The sequence below is a fragment of the Zootoca vivipara genome, chromosome 7 (genome assembly GCF_963506605.1).
Source record: "Zootoca vivipara chromosome 7, rZooViv1.1, whole genome shotgun sequence".
Lineage (NCBI taxonomy): Eukaryota > Metazoa > Chordata > Lepidosauria > Squamata > Lacertidae > Zootoca > Zootoca vivipara.
The window spans coordinates 23,123,788-23,147,575 of NC_083282.1; the positions used below are offsets into that span (position 1 = coordinate 23,123,788).

General features: G+C 44.0%; 1 protein-coding gene across 1 annotated transcript in view; it reads left to right on the plus strand.

Annotated features, from left to right (window-relative positions):
• The first annotated feature begins 19,512 nt into the window (after positions 1-19,512).
• Positions 19,513-23,788, plus strand: part of PALMD (palmdelphin) — a 48,190-nt gene continuing 43,914 nt past the window's right edge. Inside the window, exon 1 of the mRNA XM_060276731.1 lies at positions 19,513-19,650. The gene's annotated coding sequence lies outside the window, so the exon portion shown is untranslated. The remainder of the gene's footprint in view (positions 19,651-23,788) is intronic.

Consider the following 23,788-nt stretch of genomic DNA (forward strand, 5'->3'; position numbering starts at 1 on the left):
GGCATGCAAATATAAATTAGCCTGAAGCACCTCCAGGAGCAAGAAGCACCTCCAGGCAATCAAGCAAAGAAACATTTTTAAATATATATATTTTTTAAAAAAAAAACACTATATACACACAATCTCCTTTCAGGCTGCCAGCATGCCAGGTATCTTAGGAACATAAGAAAAGCCTACTAGATCAAGGCAATCGCCATCTCTATCTGGGATGCAGAAAGCATTGCTTCAAGTCATCCGTGCCATCATAGCCCCCCCCCCCTTTTGGATTACTGCAATGTGTTTCACATTGAACTGCCACAAAATATTGTCTATAAACTTCAGCTACTCTTCAGTTGGACATATCCAGGACAATTTGATGACGACAGAACACTTTTCACCAGTACTTTCAACATCTGCTCTGACTTCCAGTCTGTTTCTCGGCTCAGTTCAAAGGGATAGTTTTAAGATTCAAAGCCGTGACTGCCTTAGGGCTAAGCACCCTGAACAATTGTCTCCTCTTGTTGTACACCTTTGGGTCTTTAGTCTGATCCAGCACAATAGTTCTTATGTGTTTATCTACCTTGACCCTGAGATTAAGCTTTTCAATCAAGTGAGATGCAACAGATGGTCTTCTCGGTGGTGGCCCCTCATCTGTGGAATAATCTCCCCAGAGAGGCTTGCCTGGCACCTTTTTTGGGTGGTCCTATCTGCACAAGGATGAAGACCTGCTCATTTTCCAGGGCTTTTAATTTTTTTTTAATCTGTTGTATATTTTCAGTAGCAATGTGGTTTCCTTCTCTGACACTGACATTTTCATGTTGAATTTTCATGTTGAAATTTCCATCAGGATGCAAAGCAGAGACCAGTGAGGGCCGTGGCCTGTGGAGAGTGCCTAGACCTGAGGCAGCTTAGTCCTGAAACAGGCCACTGCAAGCACAAAATCCAACTTAATATCGAGAAAAACTTTTTAACCCCCATCGTTCTGCCTGGATACTGAGGGCCTTCTGGCAGTTCCCTCCCTGTGAGATGCGAGTTTACAGAGAACCAAGCAGAGGGCCTTCTCGGTGGTGGCGCCTGCCCTGTGGAACGCCCTCCCATTAGATGTCAAGGAAATAAACAATTACCTGACTTTTAGAAGACTTCTGAAGGCAGCCCTGTTTAGGGACATTTTTAATGTTAGATGTTTTATTCTGTTTTTAATCTGTTGGGAGCCACCCAGAGTATTATTATTATTATAATTATTATTATTATTATTTGATGCTGGTTTGGCAAGCTGAGAGATGGAAGCATTTATAGCCAAGATGGATCCAGAATCAATACACAAAAGGAATATATTCATCACTGTGCTTTAACTGTCTTAACAAAACAGTATTGGTATCTTAAGAAGGGATGGGTAAAAATTACATCACCCACAGAGAACTGTTCAGTTTTAATCAGCAGATGAAACGAGCCGGGTCAAAGATCCCCATTGACCCCACTGAGTCCAGCCACCTGCACAGATTTTGGACAATGCCTTATACTTTCCCAAGTTTTTGCCAAGCGCCACTTTCACTAAATATTTGGCTCATTCTGCCCCCTGGTGGGAATATGTGGCTTTTGCTTCTAATTCATTGGTTTCGGAAAGAAATGCGTGGGGGGAATGCAGTCACGAACCAACTAAAAATATCCAATGCATTACATCCACAGCTTAAAAATCAGTTCAGGAGGAGGAGTAAGTGAAATAAATAATCTTCTATTTGGTGAATTCTCAAAAAAAAAAAAGGTTGATCAATTTCTCAGATTTTTACTTCTTGAAATATGGAAACTTTATATTCTGACTCCTTTTATAATGAGACATTTCCTCCTTTTTGGCAATGCAGATGTGGCCAATGTCCCTGAAGCTGACAGCTGCTGAACCAGGGTTCAGTGGGGTTGGCAAAGTGCATGGCTCCATCTTTAACTGAGAACGGAAAAGCGCTTAAGATAATATGCCCAAAATACAGGGGACAATCTAGACAGCACCCCTGATTAATTAGCATGTTGCAGAAAGAGATGCATGTTGGGCATTGCCTTTTGCACACACACATCGTCTCTTCTGGGAGTTCTGGGAGAACAGTTGTTCTCCTTGTATCTAAAATTATCCTTCCCAGCGAAGTAAAGACAAATGCAGAGAAGCCATGTGTGTGTGGTGACATACAGTAAAGGGTAATTTAGTCCTCAAGCTAAGGGGGCCCAGGATTCTGTAAATGCTTTGAAAATCTGCTTGGGTTTCCCCTCTAACAATTTGATTCATGTTGTCATTGGTGGGAGCGGGGGCTTTAAAAAAAATATAAATCAGTAAATTAGAGGGGGTTTTTTTAAAAAAAAATTGTAGAAATAATGAGACACTTCAGATCTTTAATCTGTTAGGATTTATCCAGATCTTTAATCTGTTAAGATTTATTAGAACTCCCTACAAGAGAACCCATTGGGATAACTAGATGTGAAAGAGGTCGAGTCTTCTGCACCTTTCATAGCTGTGTAGAAGGCAGATGTTCTATAGGTGTAGCTAGCCACTCAGAGCCCAGCTGTGCCTGGTGAAATCCTTTTTCTGACAGAACTATTAAAGACACAAGAGGTTTGTCATCCTTGGCATCCTCTGGATGCCATACAACAGAGGTGGGTGACACCCAACATCTGTGTTCCCTTCTGAGCAGCCATGTTCAGGACCCCATGGCAGGAGAGATCCAAAGCAAAACTGAGAAGAGAAACAAATTTAAACTTTGCTTTTCAGTAGACTTGTTTCTTTGCGCAGGCAAGCGAGAAGCGCGGCCATCGTTTAATGGCACATTCCAGCAAGGCAAAACGATGGTCAGGGGTGTGGATACCAAGCCTTATGAGGAACGGCTGAAGGAGCTGGGTATGTTTAGCCTGGGAAAGAGGAGACTGAGAGGAGATATGATAGCCATCTTCAAACATCTCAAGGTCTGTCACTTGGAAAACGGAGAAAGCTTGTTTGCTCCTCCAGAGGACAGGACTTTGAATCAATGGCTCCAAGTTACAAGAAAGGAGATTTCAACAGAACATCAGAAGATATTTCTGATGGGAGGAGATGTTTGACAGTGGAACGGTCTCCCTCTGGAGGTTGTGGACTCTCCTTCCTTGGAGGTTTCTAAGCAGAGGTTGGATGGCCATCTGTCATGGATGCTTTAGCTGAGATTCCTGCTTTGCAGGGAGTTGGACTGGATGACCCTTCACAGGCCTGGCCAGGACGGTCTTCCGGTTATATACTCTGGGTTTTACAAGGCTTTATGAGGCATATGACCCTCACCTGAGCCTACTCCACCTGAGGCATCACACACCTACTTCCCAAGCTACCAAGCCCCACCTGGGCTATTTCACTATTCAGGTCATCTTTACAAGGTTTCCTTTTCTTTCGTCTAACAAAACCATTTTTGGCAGGTCTTCTATAATCCTGATTCCATAGCTAAGCACACAAGCCCCCCACACACACACACACAGAGAGAGATCCATTATTTTCATAATCTTGTGCATACAAAACACCATATTTGTGAAGTGCTGATTTGTTGTGATGGAAATTTGCATTAAAACCATGCTTGGTCATTCATTTTCTCCTGCCCTCAATTGAATTTCTGCCTACCATCACCTGGAAGGCATCCATCACCCGAATCAGGAAGGCTGAGGGCGAGTTGCAGAGCCTCAGATCCCACATCACTCAAGAGCTGCCTCCAGAAAGGCAAGGAAATATTCCATTCAGAATGCCTGGGTTCCATTCTACAATTCTATGACTCAAGGAGGGTCCTGTGACCTGGGAGAAGGGATGACTGGGGAAAGCGGGGTGGTTTGGGGAGAGTCTCAGAAGGCCACATTCATCCCCTAGGCCTGTGTCTACCAAAGTGTGGTACGCATAGAATCATAGAATCATAGAGTTGGAAGAGACCACAAGGGCCATCCAGTCCAACCCCCTGCCAAGCAGGAAACACCATCAAAGCATTCTTGACATATGGCTGTCAAGCCTCTGCTTAAAGACCTCCAAAGAAGGAGACTCCACCACACTTCTTGGCAGCAAATTCCACTGTCGAACAGCTCTTACTGTCAGGACCGTTTGCTTAATGATCTGCTCTAGAATCTTTCCTGGAGATTTCCTAGTGGCATATGCCACTAAGATTCTTCTAGGTATGGTTGGGGAGGATGTGGGGGGAAACGACCGTAGGTTATTCCTGTACGCAACGACCGGGGGTGAGGCTGCTGTTATAGCAAAAATGTGGAAACAATAACAAATGCCAGCAGTGGAAGAGTGGTAACAAAAAGTGTTGGAATACATGAAAATAGCTAAATTGACGGCTAAGATTAGAAACCAGCGCAATGAAACATTTCTGAAAGAATGGGGGAAATTTGTGGTTTATGTAGATAAATTATGTTGAAAGTATAATTTACCAGTAACAGAGAGATAAACCTCATAACAGGAAGAACAAAGACAATATTTATACTTCTTTTTGTAAATTTAGGTTTATTGGAATAAGAAGAATTACAGTTTAAGTTTTTGAATAATGGAATGTACAATTAAGGTATAGACAAAACTATGACAACAGAATGTATGTGTGTGTGTGTGTGTGTGTGTGTGTGTGTGTGTGTGTGTGTATATATATATATATATATATATATATATATATATATATATATATATAAAATATAATATAAAACTTAAAAGATGTGAGATAAAGAAATATGTTTGAATGATGAGAGAATAATGTGAAAGATAAACATGACAAAAAAGACAGAAGAAAACAGAATGGAAGTCAACTTACAGGAGTAAGAGAAAATGTATAAAATAAATTAGGAAATGTAGTATGTATAAGATGAAAATCAATCAAGATTATATTTTTAAAAAATCATTAAAGATTATATTTTAAAAAGATTCTCAACAAACATGTACAAAACTTTCAAAAAGGGTACGTGTTTATTGTAAGTTTGGAAACCCTGACTTGTGTCTGAGGTTCCGCACCCCTGCCCTATGGCCGGCACTGTGACTGGTGGGTCCCAAACAGTTGGTGGAGCCAGAGACAAAGACAGACAAAACCAACAAATTCCAGTTTTGCCCCCATCTTCCTCCCTCCTAGAAGGGCTATCAAGGAGGGGGAGGAAGCTGACAGGCTGTGGTGGCACCTGGACTGGCTGTATGGAAGGAAGGAAGGTGGGGGGGGTGTCTGGGCAAGGGCAGATTGAGATTGCTCAGCCAGTGCCCCATTTGCCCTCGTGGAGCAGCCCAGGGTCCTGTGATAGAAAAGAATATGATAGCCATGTTCAAATATATAAAAGGATGTCATATAGAGGAGGGAGAAAGGTTGTTTTCTGCTGCTCCAGAGAAGCGGACACGGAGCAATGGATTCAAACTACAAGAAATAAGATTCCACCTAAACATTAGGAAGAACTTCCTGACAGTAAGAGCTGTTCGGCAGTGGAATTTGCTACCAAGGAGTGTGGTGGAGTCTCCTTCTTTGGGGGTCTTTAAGCGGAGGCTTGACGGCCATATGTCAGGAATTCTCTGATGGTGTTTCTTGCTTGGCAGGGGGTTGGACTGGATGGCCCTTGTGGTCTCTTCCAACTCCATGATTCTATGATTCTAAGAGCCCTGCCTGCCTAAGATCCTGGAGGGCTGCCGCCAGTCGGAGTAGACCAGGGTGGGAGTCTGTGGTCTTTTGGATGTTGTTGGACTCCCCAACCAGCCTGGCCAGTCAGGGAACATGGGATGATGGGAGCTGCTGTCCATTTGGAGGGTCACACAGGTTCTCCAGTCCTGAAGTTGATAACATTGGGCAAGACAGACAAATAATCCTGTAGAAGGTAGGTCCCTATCTTCCTAAAAAGCCTTCGTACCCATGAATGTGTGTGTGTGTGTGTGTGTGTGTTCAGTCCAATCCCTTTAGTTTATCGTATTTTTAAAACATCTGTTGGGAATGCCTGTGTCCCCTGCACAGCTGTATTTCAAATGATGCATTTACATGAGTCTCCAGTCTGCTGTGTAAAACGAATTTAAAATATTGTGATCTGCCCTTAATAGATATGCAGCACAGTTAATTAAATAGCACACTGGCTTTAGAAAAAGGAAACACCAAAAGTGAGGCCCAGGAGAGTTGCTCGGGCTCAGTTCAGTGACCAGAAATTGACAGCTAAAAGACCTGTTGCACACTGTTTATTTCTCTTGGTTTATCATAAACCTCATGCCTTGGGATCTTCTTCCCCCTCAGCACATCTGAGTGCCACAAGCTAATATAATTTGGCAGAGATTTTATTCAAAAGTATTTTTGCTGCTGTCATCTCATTTCCTTTTGTGCTATGAAGTCACTGTTTCGCTTGATGTCTCGAATGGGAAGGTAAACAAAGAAATGCAGTCTGTAGGGGAAACGATGGGATTGAATTGTGAAGTTTCTTTTTATGGTAATAAAAGACTTGCTGAGAAAACTGCCTCTTGAATTGGCAAAAGGAGGTACCATTTAGCAATCCAGAGGAGAACTGCAGGCATGGGGACCAAGATCAGAGTTTATAAATGGAGCAGAATGTTAGAGCCAAAAGAAGTTGAGCAGTTAACGTACACAACCAGTCCCCATGTGCATTCAGCAGACCTCATGGAGAATGCATCCATGGGGAGGGAACTGTGCACATTTCCCAGTCAATATGCACAATACCCAACAGGTATTGAGGATTTTGCATATATTGGCTGCATTATGCGTATCTTGGCCGCATATATGCAATATACATATATTTAAATCAACTATTTGGGGCACCTTTTCCCTAATAATTTTCACAAACAATGAAAGTGGGTGAAATTTGTGGCTTAAATCCTTAAAATGCTGCTCACAGGACTCTTAATCCCAGGATTTCTCTGCTAGAAAAAGGGTGCCTGTACTGAGTACCCTTGAGTACCCAAAGACCCAATACCCAAGATCCATGGTGACTCTGTGGGCACTATATAGTTTTGTCACCAGCAAACCCTCCCAGTTTCCCTATTTTCCAGGGACAGTCCCGGATTTATAGAAGCCATCCCAGTTTCTGCTTTGATCCCGGAATGTTCCACTTTTCATTAGGACGTCCCTATTTTCATCTGAGAAATTTGGGGGCCAAGGTCCTCTCTTTGCTCGGACGCTCCTAGTGGCAGGGGGTGCTCTGAAGGGAGAGGAGGGGGTGGAGGGAAACCCAGACACAAAAATGGATCCTTTGAAGTGCTGTGCCCCGCGGGTTCCTCTTGTGGCAGGAGGGGACTCGTGGGGGGGCAGCATGAAGAAGAAGGAGGATTAAGTTAATATTATAAGAATAAGATTTTGAATTAGAATAGAAAACCCACCATAATTAATTAGAAAAGTTAGGAAAACCAGGAGGAAGAGAATCGAGGAAGTCACAATTACAATGTTAAGAAAATAAGAATTGGGAATCTTTATTTTAATTTTTTAGTTGTTTTGTTCTATTGTTTGTTTAATGGTTGTGTTGAAGGAGTAGCTGGGGGAAAACCAATCCTCAGAGCTCCTCCATCCCTGTCCTCTCAGTGGCAGGGAGGGGATGAGGGGGGAGGAGGGAGGGGGAGGGGGGAGGTCAAACCCAGCCTATAATGGACCCCTTTGATTCTCAACGCCCACGGGTTCTACTGGTGGCAGAAGTGGACTTGTGGGTGGAGGGAAAATGAAGGGACAGAGTCTACATTGTATGTTTTGTCTGTCTTGTTTGTACAAAAATCAATAAAAATTATTATTTAAAAAAAACAGAAGACATCTTAAGGCAGCCCTGTATAGGGGATCTTTTAAAAAATGTTTTATTATGTTTTTATGTACCGGTATGTTGGAAGCCACCCAGAGTGGCTGGGGCAACCCAGAAGATGGGTAGGGAATGAATGAATGAATGAATGAATGAATGAATGAATGTGTTATTCTTCTCCTTATTATTATTAGTTGGGTATGGTCACTAGGCGACACAGGACTTGGTTGCATTATGATGGACACAGGAATTTCCTGTTGCTTTTCTGTTCTTGAAAGAGACAATCAAATGCTTGCCCTGCTTCCTGACTAGTGTGTCCTCTTTCCATCACACTGAGCAACAGCTCTAAAGCATGCTCATACGCATTAAGTCTGCCCTTTGAAGACATTTTATTCTGAGTCACGGCCATCAGACTATTAGCCTACCCAACTGGTGAAATTAGAGTCTTTCAGTGCTGAGTGTAGCAGTATCTTACAGCTTTGTGTCTCGCCCCTTGGTCCAAGGAGTGACCATTAAAAAAAACCCTCCCCTGTGGAGGATGAGTGAGCAGCCAGCACACTGCTGCTGTCATAGACCTGAATCAAATCCCAGAGTGCATGTAAGCAGCATCTTCCTAACAAAGAGCTCACCTCTATGGCCAAGTCCGTTTTTAGCTCTGCTAAAGCAGCCTCTGATGAGAGCTCCTTTTAATGCACCTTCATCCATACAGAATTTCTCCCTGCCTTTTTTGAAGGGCTGGGTTCCATGCCGATGCTTGAGTTTTAACACAGGCATGAATTAAGCTTCAGCGTATGAGGCAGCAAACTAGCATCCGCAACAAAACCTTACGCTCCCAAGCAAAAGGGCAAGGGGAGAGAGAGAAGTGGTAGCCTACTTTAAGTCCAGCACATAAGCAGAAAATGGCAGTCAGTGCTGCAAAAACAGAGACATGGCTGTAAAACCTACATTATCAGGCTAAGCATATCAGCCCTGTGCCTCTTTCCACTGCTATACTGTAGTGGAAGCCTCTAATCCACGTGAAGGATGCTGTATTCATTTTTCCCACACCTACCTATCACCAAATTAAAAACCATAAGGTCTGTTCTTGTTAAAAATGCACTAGGCAGAAAAACACAAGAGGACTTCCAACACAGTATTGCAGTGTAGAATATATCCTGCTCAGCATTCCATAGCCCTTGACTACACTCGGTCCTCACTTGCCTATTTGAGGGAGATCTTTTCTTTTCTAATTTCCCCCCCTGTAAATCATCATGGTCCCCCTAGCCTGCTCTCACCTCCCTCTTGTCCATGGGTGGGCCTGCACTGTTCTAGCAACCTAATAATAATAATAATTTATTATTTATACCCCACCCATCTGGCTGGGTTTCTCCAGCCACTCTGGGCGGCTTCCAACAGAATATTAAAATACAGTAATATATTAAACACTGAAAGCTTCCCTTCAGATGTCTTCTAAAAGTCTTCTAAAACCTAAGCATTGGCACTTACAGCCTAAGCATCAGCAATGGGCTGGTGCTCCAATCACAGCCATGTTTGCTTGCTGATGGCCTAGTCTTGCCATCACAACCTTCACAGATGAGAACTGGATCAGGCCAAAGGCCCACTAGTCCACTTCTCGGAGTGGTGAACCAGCTGCTCATGGGAAGTTCCCAAGCTGGACCCGAGCGCAACAGCACTCTCCCTGCCTGGGATTCCCAGCAACTGCAACTCAGAGACACACTGTCTCCAAGATGGAGGTAGAATGGAGCCATTATGGCTAGTAGCCATTGCGTCAAAGGCAAAGGCCCCTGACCCAATGAGCAGGCAGAGGTCACCCAGCCCCAAAATGCCTTTACCATGGGATATCTCCTAAGCTGGCCTCCTGCCCTCAGGTGTGGTAGTGGACACTGTTGTGCCTCAGATGTTGAAGTAGCCCAGATGGCTTCTGTATGTGGAATGGTTATTGAGGGGGCACCATATTGTCCTTCACCACAGGCAAAAAAACAACAACCCAAAAGTCTGGAACTAGCCCTCACATTTACTCAGAATGAAATTCCACTGTGTTCAGTGTCCAGTTAAGGTCTGATGAATCCACCCATTTTGGTTTCCCTCCATTTCTCATCGTTCCAGGCTTGACTCTAGCTCACCACATTTCCACTTCAGTTTGATTTCTCCACTTTTGAAACTCCTCATGAAAATCCATCAACATGTTTAGTGTGCATTTCTCCTCACAGATGCAATTTTGTGTGTGCAGATTTTGCTCAAGACGCCCATTTCAGCAGGGAAGTTTCCCTAACGTAAGGCATGTTTGTACTGCACGTTATTTTCACTAATACAGACATCCGTGCACTTCTTTACTTTTTTGGCTGGATAACTGCATCTCAAACTTTTTGAAAAGGGTGTGAGTGTTTCACTTCTTCATGCACTGCGTTGTGCAGATTAGGGTAGGACGACATTCAGGGATTTCTCACTCATCCCTAAGGGAGCACAGAATTGCAGGCTTGGTACCACATAACTCCCAAGACTGGATATGTCAAAGATTCCTATCCTTGCTTGCTTGCTTGCTTTTCAAGGAGGGGGAAAGCGTCAGTACTTTCAGCCGAGCAGATGATGAAATGGATGAGTCTTAATGCCGTTTTCCCCCGTCTATCTGAGATCTATTTTTACCTCTGTCAAATGAACGCTTGCCAGACTGTCTAGTACATTCTATACTGCCACCGTCTGGCCTTTGCCAAATATGTGCATTTCCTAAATCCTGGGTTACCTAAAAGAAAACAACGAAATTCTGTGGGATTGTAAAGGCTTCCCATATGTCCATGGCTCTGCTGTAGCACACCTGAAACCCATCCCAAGCTCATGAAAGAAGTGAATAGCTCTTTTATAGATGTGCTATTTCCCCATACCGGCATTTATTTCCCCTTGTCCTCTTGTCAATCGCTATTTGCTCTGTGCATTTCACAGAAATGCCAGGTGCTATTTCTGTATCCGAGGCCTAGAAGCAGTTTCATCAAATTTAAATGTTGCTTTGACTATTAAATGTAAACAACAACAACAACAACAACAACAACAACAATTAAGGCAGACTAAGAATAGTTTGGGGACACGGGTGGCGCTGTGGGTTAAACGACAGAGCCTAGGGCTTGCCGATCGGAATATTGGTGGTTCAAATCCCTGCAACAGGGTGAGCTCCCGTTGCTCGGTCCCTGCTCCTGCCAGCCTAGCAGTTCAAAAGCACGAAGTGCAAGCAGATAAATAGGTACCACTCTGGCGGGAAGCTAAACGGTGTTTCCGTGCGCTGCTCTGGTTTGCCAGAAGTGGCTTAGTCATGCTGGCCACATGACCCAGAAGCTGTATGCCAGCTCCCTCGACCAATAAAGCGAGATGAGTGCCACAACCCCAGAGTCGTCCGCGACTGGACCTAATGGTCAGGGGTACCTTTACCTTTAAGAATAGTTTGGTTTTTATAACAGGCATGCCAAATGTTCATTATACAAGCAGTTTAAGGGTGCCAGCAAAATAGATGTCACCAAGGCCCCACCCACAAAGCCACTACAGAAGGAATCACTTGTAATTCACGATTTGGTCAACCGTCTACAAAGCTGACAAACTCAGGACAAAACTAGTGCAGAAAGAGAGCAGGCAGCAGGACAATTATATTGCAGAGGAAACTCAATTCCCTGTATATCAACCCATCTGCAAAGGTGATCAAGAGAGTCAGACTGCTTGGAGAAATTGGCGATGTTCCCTTAGGTTACAACAGGGATGGGGAGCCTGTGGCCCCTCCAATGTTGTTGGTCTCCCAGCAGCCCCAGCCATTGTGGTAAATGGTCAGGGATGATGGGAGTTGTAGTCCAACAGTAGCGTTGTATGCAAATCCCCCTAATGTACACACCTTTCCAAAGCCATTTTTCATCATTAAATGCCCACTTGTAGGCAAATTTCACTTACGCGTACATTTCCATGTAATCTTTTGCCCTAGCTTATGCATTTTTGGAAACATTACTTGGCTGGAGTACTACATTGGAAAATCCAGAGAAGTGTGGATTTTGAAGGATGGCTTTGTTTCAGTTCACGCATTATTTCAGAGGGTGTGAATTATTTGGTTTGCCTATAAATGTGATCAAATTTCTCCCGCAACCTATAATTTGTGACCAATCATCAAAAAGCATACATTGATGGGATAAGAGGGGAAGTCATTATAGAGAAATGTATTTTTCAGCCTCCCTTGTCTTACGTGAGTAGCCTCACTGAAGGCAAGGAAACTATTCTACAACATGCGGTCTAAAAATTGTGTGACAGATTTTACAGCGTATAAGTCTCCTGCAATATCCATGCAGTGCTCAACACTGACACCAACATGTCCTTCATTCCTTGTAAAATTCATGATAAAAGCATCACAAACTCAGCCATGCAGGAGCAACACTGCATGCTGTTATATAGGAGGCCTAATGGTCCATTCCATTGCTCCACTGACAGGGTATTAATACCAATGAATTCTGGTAACACAGACAAGGAACTGCTTTTGCAAGGTGAGAATGGGCTCCGATCATATGATTGTAGCATTTGTTCTCTAAGGAAGCAATTCTCTTAGAGAGAAATCTCATACTATACAGAAGCAAGGCAGGGAAAGAAGAATGGTTTCTATTTGCACCTTACACACCTTCAGCTAATTTCACCCCACTATTTAATTTATAATGGAAGAAATTGGCCTCTTAGCTAACCACATCTTGGGCAGGTTGACTAAAGCAGCAGAACAGTTATAACTAATGAATCTCAACTTTAAACTCTTTGTTGGTCTGCAACAAGCAGCATGAGATTTATAATTTTGGGTCACATATGCACAGTGACTCTTTCTTAATGGAGCATAATTCTGAAATATGTATTTGCCTAATACAGTTCCTTTAATAAAGTTCAGCTTAAACTGTTTAGCTTTCTCCCAAATTCTTCCAAGCTCATAATAGATTTCCACTTCTGGAATCAAAGAAACACTTCTATTTTGTTCCTATTGCCACTATGTATGGCAGAATCAAGGGGCAGAAATCACGGAATTGTAGAGTTGGAAGGGATCTTGAGGGCCCTGCAATGCAGGAATCTCAACTAAAGCATCCATGACAGATGGTTATCCAACCTCTGCATAAAAACCTCCAGTGAAGGAGAATCCATCACCTCCCAAGGGAGTCTGTTCTACCGTCCAACAGCTCTTACTGTCGGAAAGATATTCTGGATATTTAGTCGGTGTCAGTAACTATCTCATCAAATTTCTACAATGAATGGGAGACGGTTTCCTCTTCCTGCTCAGTTTCAGTTTTCTCAACCTCTCCTACACATCCTTCAATTATGTTCACTTCCATGAGATGTAACCTTGAGACTGGAAAAGCAGGATTTAAATGATGAGATATGACCGTTCTGAAGAAAGTGATTTTGGCCATTTGAGCTAGCCAGGGAATGGGCACTTGTACTAGGTTTGAACAAGACCGATTCAAACTGTTTTAGAATTACAAGCAAATTGCAGGAGTTGGCATATCGACCCATTTCCTATTGTCAGCAAGTTGGAGGTACGTAGTAGCAAAACCAACACAGGCATTGAAGAATCAGGGCTTACCCCCAAGTAAATGGCTAAAAGGATTGCAGCCTAAATCCGGCCCAACTGATCATTCAGTATCACTAAAATGCACATTCAAATTTAATCAACAAGATCCACTTATTAAAGGGGAGTTGATTGGTTAAAGGTGAAGCAACTAATCAGCTATCATTTACTAATAAAAAAGCTGGGAGAGACATCAACAACTGACAGTGCAAGCAAAAACACATCTACTTAGAAGTAAGCTCCACTCGGTCCAATAGCACTTACTCCCAGGTAAGTGTGTAGAGCATTGCAGCCCTAATTTACTGACATAACCAGCTTGACAGACTCTTGCTTTATTTAGTTCTTCACATCTCTAGTTCCTAATGTAGCTGAAAAGCTTCCGTCAGCTGTTGATGTAATACTGACCTCTACGTTTCCATGGTAGCGCTCATATTGCCATCTCTGTCAACAATCTGCTTCCAGTTCTAATTTGATCAGGCTCGTGCTATTAATAGAAAAATTCTGCAGGCAGCTATTCTATTCATCTTCTTTTAAATCCAAGGAATGGTTATTGCTGAAAATCAAATTTTGGTTAGCACCAATTCTAGTCAGGTTTCAACAGCTCATTGTTGTTCTACTCTCAGGAACAATTCACACTCTCCTTGGAAAGGTTCCTGCTCTTCAGCCTGTGTGTGTGTGTGTGTGTGTGTGTGTGTGTGTGTGTGTGTGACACCTTACTCCACCCAGATTCAAACTGCCTCTTTTCCCCTCTCTTGCTACACACTCACACACAGAGCTCTGACAAGCTCATTTCAGTTTGTCATCTAGGAACATCAACTGGCCATCAGGATCCATCAGTGTGAGAAGATTTGATCCAACAAAGTTGTCCTGTTAGTACAAGAACTTCTGCCTGCCCAGTGGGACTCTCCTTGTGCACCTCCACCTCAAAATCTGTTCTTGGGGTTTGCCTCTGGAGCAGATGGAGGGGTGCCAGGAAGAGGAGATGGGTTAGACGGTTGGGAGAAGGTTAGAAGGTTACCAGAAAGGATAGGGGTGGCAGGCGAGGAGGGCAACCAAAATGGTCAAAGGCCTGGAAACAATGCCTTATGAGGAACGGCTTAGGGAGCTGGGTATGTTTAGCCTGGAGAAGAGAAGGTTAAGGGGTGATATGGTAGCCATGTTCAAATACTGTATATAAAAGGATGCCATATAGAAGAGGGTGAAAGGTTGTTTTCTGCTGCTCCAGAGAAGCGGACACGGAGCAATGGATTCAAGCTACAAGAAAGAAGATTCCACCTAAACATTAGGAGGAACTTCCTGATAGTAAGAGCTGTTCAACAGTGGAATTTGCTGCCAGGGAGTGTGGTGGAGTTTCCTTCTTTGGAGGTCTTTAAGCGGAGGTTTGACTACCATCTGTCAGGAATGCTTTGATGGTGTTTCCTGCTTGGCAGGGGGTTGGACTGGATGGCCCTTGTGGTCTCTTCCAACTCCATGATTCTATGACACGGGTGTCAAACACAAGGCCCGGGGGCCAAATCCGGCCCGCCAGACCTCGTCATGTGGCCCGCCGAGTGCCCCAGCCAGTGGGACCCAGCAGTGGTACCTTGCTGCTGAAGCGCCGCGCCAACAAAGCGCCGACAAACAGCTGGGGCCGGGGAAATGCTTTTTGCCCCTGGGTCCCTTCGCGCTCTTTTCTGGCGCTGAATCAAGGCGGCGACCCCCCCTTCCCTTTCTTTCTTCCTCTCTCTCATTCTTATTCTTTCTTTCCCTCTCCTTCCTTCCTTCTTTCTCCCTTTCCGTCTTCTCTCCCTCTTTCTTTTTCTTTCCTTCTTTATTCCTTCTTTCCTACTCTTCTTTCTCTCACCTCTTTCCTTCCTCTCTCCCTCCTGCTCCCTCTTTTCTTTCTTTCTTTCTTCCTTACTTCCTTCCTTTCTTCCTTCCGTCCTTCCCAACTTTCTTCCTCTCCCTCATTATTATTCTTACTTTCCCTCTACTTCCTTCCTTCTCCCTTTCCGTCTTCTCTCCCTCTTTCTTTTTCTTTCCTTCTTTATTCTCTTCCTTATTTGCTACTCTTCTTTCTCTCCCCTCTTTCCTTCTTTCCTTCCTCTCTCCCTCCCACTCCCTCTTTTCTTCCTTCCTTCCTTCCTTCCTTCCTTCCTTCCTTCCTTCCTTCCTTCCCCCCCTCCCCTCCCTCTCCCTCTCCTCAGAAACATAGGATGCTGCTTTATACTTCTGGCCCTTAAACCCTGGAACCAGGAGAGCAGCTCCAGTGAGTCAACCTCAGCCAGTCCCTTTGGTGAAGGGTGGTGGCTCACTGGCAGAACATCTGTCCTGCATGCACAAGGACCCCAGCATCTCCAGGTACTAGTAGCTCTGCAAAGGTCCTGCATGAAACCCTAGCGAGCCTCCACCACCCAGTGCAGTTACCAAAAATCATTTTTCAATAAATTGTACAATAATTGTACATTTGAATATCTACTTGCCATTATTCTGACTATGTTTCTGCTTTCAGAGCTAGTTATTACTTACATTATTACAAAAAACAGTAATAATTGAATGCAGTGACAATAATTTATGATAATAAAGAGTGGACACATAGTCCTACAGATACAACTGGCCCTTTGAGGGTGACCAAACTGCTGATGCGGCCCCCGATAAATTTGAGTTTGACACCCCTGTTCTATGAGATTATCCAGAACAGCCTGGTTTGTCTTGGTAAGGAACAGATGAAATGAACTGTATTATTTCCATGTTCTTTTTAAGGTTCTTTTTTTATTTTACAGTGCATTTATGAGCAGTTCTTTTTTTCTGGGGGTACTCAAGGCTACGCAGTACTGGCACCTCCCCCCCCCAAAAAAAAACTGTCAAAAGTGTGGCACTTACTGTAACAATTTCATTGTGAGTACTGGCACTTTTTTTCCTTTAGAGAGAAAAAAGCACTGGTGTGTGTGTGTAATATTTGTGGCCTGCTTTGGAATCCCTTGCCAATGAAGAGTGGGCTATACATTCTGCAAATAAATAAATAAAACAGATGGCCTCTCACATCTCTCTATCTTGTTTGTGGGTAGGAGAAACTGGGAGCAGCATTTTGCTGAATTCCTCCAAAAGGAGGAGAATTTCCACAACCATTTTTCAAGATTTCCGCTCACCCTTCATGGAGGTAGCAGTTGGCGGAACATGGGAGGGGGTCCCACACTGCATCTGCACTGCCCTGAGCTCCTCTCTGCCTTGCTTGCTCCTTCCCCTCTCCCTCTAGGTAACCAGCAATGATGCACAGCCTTGGGAAGTCAGGCAAGCAGTGTTGCAATGCCCACATTGCCTCAAATACTGCAATGCCTGCACTACCATGTTGGCCACTCTTCTTTCCTGTGTGTGTGTGTGTGTTCACTGCAGTGATGACAGCAATTGTGCTAGGTCCTCAACTATGTTCTAGATGTAGCATTGATCCAGGGCACTGAGGAGAGGAAATGGCAACTGCTGCCCACCCACCCCCCACCCACCCCCAAAAAATCCAAAACCATAAGAGCTGGTCTTTGACCGTAATAATGTGGAGAGAGGTTTGCCAATTGAGCTAAATCTGACCCAATGGTTTGCATTACCTGCATTGTATAATTCTGATTGTGTGGCTTAGCCCCCCCCCCCCATCCCTGGGATGTCTTGCTTAAAATGCTTTTTTTCTTTGCCTCTCTCTGTGTAATGTAAGCAAAAGGAACAGGATGCCCAGCTTGCTATCAAGGCCGGATGGCTGGCCTTGTCTGACGCTATCAGTCTGACGCACAGAGACACAGGCAAGATAGTCTTGTCTAGCATGTGTTTATGCACAGGACCGGACACAGATCTTCCTTATATGTACCTTTGTGTTTATGAGAAGGACAGGATACGGATTTTCCTAATATGGATTTGTAACCTGTGACCCCCTTGCGTGCGCATATTTACAGAGGAGGGGGGAAAGGAGCCCAAGAAGTGTATAAGAAGCTTTGCAAATTTGTGTTTCTTTACTCTTGTCGTGGAGCTGACCACCAAGAGTCTCTTAATTAAGAATTAAATTCTTTCTCTGAATTCAACCCCCGGTGTCATTATTGGCTGTCTCTGTCCCTGCCTGGGCGCAACTTAAAGGACCCTTAGTAGCTGATAAGGCTACAATAAAGTATTCTATTCTATTCTAAACCAAAACCAGTGGAGAATATTCAAAGAAAATTCTGTAGGATGACCTTCTTTCTCTCTCTCTTTCTTTGATGAGTAAGAAAAAGAAAGAACTCTCAGAAAAAATACATGGTGGGAAATTGTGGCTCAACTTTAGAATCATATAACTGTAAGGGGGTCCCGGGGGTCATCTAGTCCAACCTCCTGCAATGCAGGAATCTCAACATGTTGTCCTCCATCCAATTTGAAAACGCTTCCCAGCTTGGCAGATGCACTAGCATTTTTATTGCTGCACCAGTGGCGTTAGCCATCAGCGAAAGCTCTGAGAAGATAGATCTTTCGAAAACTTAGAGATTCCTAAGTATCATTAGAATAAAAGAAGACAAGAACAGCCCTCCTTGATCAGCTCAAACCACCCAGTTTTCCCAGCAGCCAAACAGATGCCTGTAGGAAGGCTGCAAGCAAGATTCGAGTGCAACAACCCAGCTGTGATTCCCAGCAACTGGCAGCCACAGGCACTTTGCTTCTAACAGTGGAGGGAGAATATAGCCATTGTAGTAGCCATTGCTAACCCATCCTCAAATCTTCTTGGACTACTGCAATGCGCTCTACGTGGGGCTACCTTTGAAGGTGACTCGGAAACTACAACTAATCCAGAATGCGGCAGCTAGACTGGTGACTGGGAGCGGCCGCCGAGACCACATAACACCGGTCTTGAAAGATCTACATTGGCTCCCAGTACCTTTCCAAGCACAATTCAAAGTGTTGGTGCTGACCTTTAAAGCCCTAAACGGCCTCGGTCCTGTATACCTGAAGGAGCGTCTCCACCTCCATCATTCTGCCCGGACACTGAGGTCCAGCACTGAGGGCCTTCTGGCGGTTCCCTCATTGCGAGAAGCCAAGTTGCAGGGAACTAGGCAGAGGGCCTTCTCGGTGGTGGCGCCTACCCTGTGGAACACCCTCCCAACAGATGTCAAAAAGGAAAACAACTGCCAGACTTTTAGGAGACATCTGAAGGTAGCCCTGTTCAGGGAGGCTTTTAATGTTTAGTAGATTATTGTGTTTTATTCTTCTGTTGGAAGCTGCCCAGAGTGGCTGGGGAGACCCAGCCAGATGGGCGGGGTATAAATAATAAATTATATTATTATTATTATTATTCTTTTCAAGTCATCAGAGTTGGTGAACATCACTACAGTTTAGGGGAGTGAAATCTAGGGGGGTGGGATTTCAGCCAGAACTCACCAGAACTCAGTTTGGCACCATTGTCATGATGAGAGAACAAGGGAGGTGTTCATGGTGAGTTCCAGCACCTCTTTTCCTTGAAAAATAGCCCTGGTGGAATCCATAGTTCATCTGGAGACCATCTGACAACCACAAGTCCCTATTGAAGAGACATCAGCTGATCAACCTGAGCTATTAACAGCAACCCTTCTAACAAAGCAATGGTTAGGCAGCAACAGCAAAAGTCGTAGCATTCAATCTTGGCTGCTGCAATTGAAGAAAATGAACACCATGGAAAGCTTTCACTTTCCACAAGGGGGAGACTTCACCTCACTGGATACGAGTTGTTCATTTAAAATGAAACTTCAGTGATTTTCTATGGAAGCACAACCAGAATATTGGATGTATCAATTACAGGGCTTTTGATGTGACTTCATTAGTTTTCCAAAGAAACATCTGAAAACATGTGTCGCACATTTGTCGGGTATGATTTTAGCCGCATCTTAACTGGCAGTGCTGCAGCTGGGTATCTCTGGGGTTAAAAGTGACTAGGCTACTCAAATTCAAAATCCATGAGTCATTGTTATTTCTGTTTTTGGCAATGGGCCAGAACTCTCTGCACATCAAAAGTAATATGTTAACCTTCCCTTCTTTCCTGGGTCAATCTTGCCTGCTGCTCACCAGCCTTGACTCAAGATTTGGCCAGCCATACATTCCCGTCAGTTCATGATTGCATTCAAACCCTAAATTTACCGAGGTTAAATATTTACTAATCTGGTTTAGTGTGCAGCTGTCATGTTGAAATCAATAACAGATTGGTGATATTATGCTTGCTATGCCAGCAGGTGCCTCTCCCGTAAATTAGATACTTACGTCAACAAAGCCCAATAGCAATCAGAGGGTAGTTTTCATTATTACAGATTCGAACTTCCCTACGTACACTCTGACCCGATGCCATTTGCGATGTGGCACCGATAGCTGCTGCTGCAGCAGTACGAGGCAATTCCTTGGATTAATTACTGCTCTACGAAGGCACAAAGGTAAGAGATGGGGTGTTTCATGCTATTTGCAAAAAGAGAAGCAGATGTATGGACAAGGTTTTTGTCTAGAAAATTCTGCTGTATGAGTATAGCATCTAGATCTAGGGAAGTAATAGTACCACTGTATTCTGCTCTGGTCAGACCTCATCTGGAGTACTGTGTCCAGTTCTGGGCACCACAGTTCAAGAAGGATACTGACAAGCTGGAATGTTACGAGTCCAGAAGAGGGCAACGAAAATGGTCAAAGGCCTGGAAACGATGCCTTATGAGGAACGGCTTAGGGAGCTGGGTATGTTTAGCCTGGAGAAGAGAAGGTTAAGGGGTGATATGACAGCCATGTTCAAATATATAAAAGGATGTCATATACAGGAGGGAGAAAGGTTGTTTTCTGCTGCTCCAGAGAAGCGGACACGGAGCAGTGGATTCAAACTACAAGAAAGAAGATTCCACCTAAACATTAGGAAGAACTTCCTGACAGTAAGAGCTGTTCGGCAGTGGAATTTGCTACCAAGGAGTGTGGTGGAGTCTCCTTCTTTGGAGGTCTTTAAGCAGAGGCTTGACAGCCATATGTCAAGAATGCTTTGATGGTGTTTTCTGCTCGGCAGGGGGTTGGACTGGATGGCCCTTGTGGTCTCTTCCAACTCTACAATTCTATGATTCTATGACTTTGGGGTGTGAGAGAGGTTTTCTCATTTCTGTTGTGGTTGGGTAGTGCGAGACCAGCAGGATGTACCCAACTCACCAAGACTTTTCTCCAGCCCTCCTGGGCTGCCTCTGCCATCATCACCATACATACCTGTGACAGCCCATTCAAAGAGGACATCTTTGGTAGAGCTCCTACTCTGGATAATTCCTGGGAAGAAAAAAGCATCCAAAGTAGGGGTCTACCCAAGCTTTCCTGCTGCCCCTGTTATATAAGAGTGTGAGGGTTCTCAATCTTTTAATGCAAATGATATAGGGCAGGAATCAGGAACCTGTGATCTTCCAGACATTGTTGGATTCCATCTCTCATCAGCTTCAGGCAGCACAGCTGATGGTCAGGAATGATGGGAGATGGACTCCAACAACTGGAGGATCACTCCAACAACTGGAGGATCACAGCTTCCCTATCCCTGATACAGGGACACCTATATTTGTGATGATGCACCCAGGATACACAAACCAGGTGTCATACATATCAGGTGTCATCTGTAAGCAGGGGTGCCAACTTGAATAAAATATGGGGGGGGACAGGTAAACCCCACCCCACATAATCAATCACATGGCGCGGCATGCACACACCATTTGAATGGCAACACCCATCAACTGGGGGCTGGCCCCCTCAAATATTTTGTGGGGGGAGCGAAGGGATCTCAGCCCCTATGTGAGATAAATACACATAGGTAAATAAAAAGCAAATGCACTGATTCATGGGCCACTATGGTTTCGACAAAGACATTCCAAATATCATTACATTTGTCCATATATAATTTCCATCTGAAAGTGATCTGTTCATGGGTTGCAAGCATTGGTGTGTCATCTATCCATTGATCAAAAGAGGTCATCCATCAGAAGGAAAAATATGCATACTTTCCCTAACCACCTTGCAACAAGAATATGGCATCTGCTGCTGAATTTTGCTGTGTTTTCTTTTGACAAACCAAGGAGAAATGGCCATTGACTCAATGTCACCTGGAAGCTGGAATGTAGAAATCTAGTGTGTAAAGCTTTACAATGGAGGGATCTCTGCTGCTATCAAGAGTGTTGTGTGTTAACAGGGAGGGAAGGAGGAACCTGAAAGACATATCATACAAGCTTTCCTCAGCCTGATGCCCTCCAGATATTTTTGGACCACAGCTCCCATCATCCCTGCCCACTGGCCATCCTGGCTGAGTCTGATGGGAATTGGAATCCAGCAACACCTGAAAGAGAGCAGGTTGTGGAAGACTGTACAGCATAATCTCAACAAAGACGAAGGCCCGTATCTGAATGGACAGGTTAAATTGAAAACCAATCTTAGAAGAACCTGAAATTGAGCCTGCATAATTTATGGTGAACTTTAATGGGCACTTTTTCTCTAGGTGGCATGAAGTCACTGAAATGAAATACATTTGCGGCAAGGATTATTTAACTGCTTTGCCATTTAAATTAAACCATGATATATGTCTCAGAAATATCCATTTTACTTGTGTCTGTTTAGCAGGCCTCTATTTTATTACTTATTTATTAGCTTAAAACGTTTTAATTTTAATTTTCAATTAAAAAATTCAGAGTGGTTGATAATAAATCTGTTGTATCAGACGGGCATGGGATTATACTTAGGATTCTTGTGTTTCCCTTCTTTTTTCCTTCCTTGCTCTGGTTCTTTCTTATTATTTTGAAGTACATTAGTTTTGCACTCAAATCTATAATGATTGCTGGGGAAGGAATAAAGGAACATCCTCTAATATGATTTACATTATTCAGCTATGTTAATGGAGTATGAACACAGTAAGTTTAGACACTCGTTTTTTGTACACCCTTGGGTGCCATTTAATACGCTTTTCCTCCTAGAATCATAAAATCCTAGAACTCTAGAGTTGGAAGGGACCACAAAGGTCATCTCCTGCAGTGCATGAATCTTTTTGTCCAATGTGGGACTTGAACCCATGACCCTGAGATTAAAAGTATCAAACTCTACCAACGGAGCTCTCCCTATCCAACAGCATTGCCTTATATAGGCTTCTGACTATAAACAGAATGGCCTGAACTTCAGTTACGAGCACCACATGGGAGATGGCTTGTATGGGAGTTGGATGTACATATGTGAGATATCCTCCACCATAAGTTGTATCTCTCAGTGCTGCATTGAGGAGGAATGGTGGGAGCCTCTCCCCCCCCCCCCTGCTCCTGCTCAGAATCCTGAAACTTCCCAGGACCAGGAGGACAGTATAGATTTGGAAGAGTAGTTTGCAGAAGGACATAGTTCAGAAGGCAGAAGCTGGGAAGTACTGGAGGGGGAACAGCTAGGAGCAGCAGAAGCACTGGGGAGGAGAGAGAGAGAGAGAGAGAGAGAGAGAGAGAGAGAGAGAGAGAGAGAGAGAGAGAGAGAGAGAGAGAGAGAGAGAGAGAGAGTTAACAGACACACTGTCTCTGGAAAGTGTCCATCTGCTCAGTCCAAGGTCAAGAAGAGCAGATAAGGTGGCAGCACAGGAAAGCACAGTGGTTACAGGATCAGGTTACAAGATGTGGTAGTGATGTGGGTGACTAGGGAAGAGTGGGTGTAACCCTTAATTGGGAGCACCTTCATTCCTAGGAATGGATTCTTTCTTCTCTCGCTGTGATCATTAAAATTTCTAACTGGTAAGAAGACTCCTTTCGCTTTGCCTACTGCCAAAGGGGGGAGGAAGGCAATTCCCTGAAGCCTGATATATTCATTGCCAATGACAGGAACATTATTGACTGCATTTAGTCTCACTGCATTTGGAAGTGCCACACTTAAATTGCTGGTAATTTCAAAGAGGATTAACTCTTGATATACTCATTGATGGGCAAAACAATCCAACCCCATGAACTACCACACTGGAGGTGGCTTTGATGAAGGAGAAGTGTCCCTCTGCCTAGTTCCGCCAGTGTGAAGGGTCCTGCTCCACCTGTAGAAAGATGAGTAGAAGCTGCTGTTAACAGTATGCCTATTAGCAGTAGCCTCTTGTATGTTGCCTCCATAGCTCACAGATCTAGTGGGATTCGAGACCAAATGGTTCATTCCTACTGCACAAATTTATCGGGGGAGGGGGATAGCACTTTTTTTTTCTCAGTTTCAACACAAAGTGGCCCGATAGATCCAGGCATTTCAAGTCACCAGAAACAGATTAATCTCTGAAAAAGCATATGGGGGGGGATTCTTCATGTGTTCTCCAAATGCTACAGGCTCTCTGAAGGATCTTTGGCACAGCCAACATTTGATGTCTAGGCTGATATTCCTATAAAAACAAATGGGTGAAACAAAAGGGGGAATTCCTGAGCTACTCTGCATTTTTGCTTTACGTGCTTTCAGGTATTTCCATTCATGGCTATTTTGAACATTCACACACTAACAAAAGCATTTGTGAAATGCTACTGCTATGGAATGCAAGCAGGAAAACTATACAAGATGCAGGGCCTGTCAGAAAACAGTCAA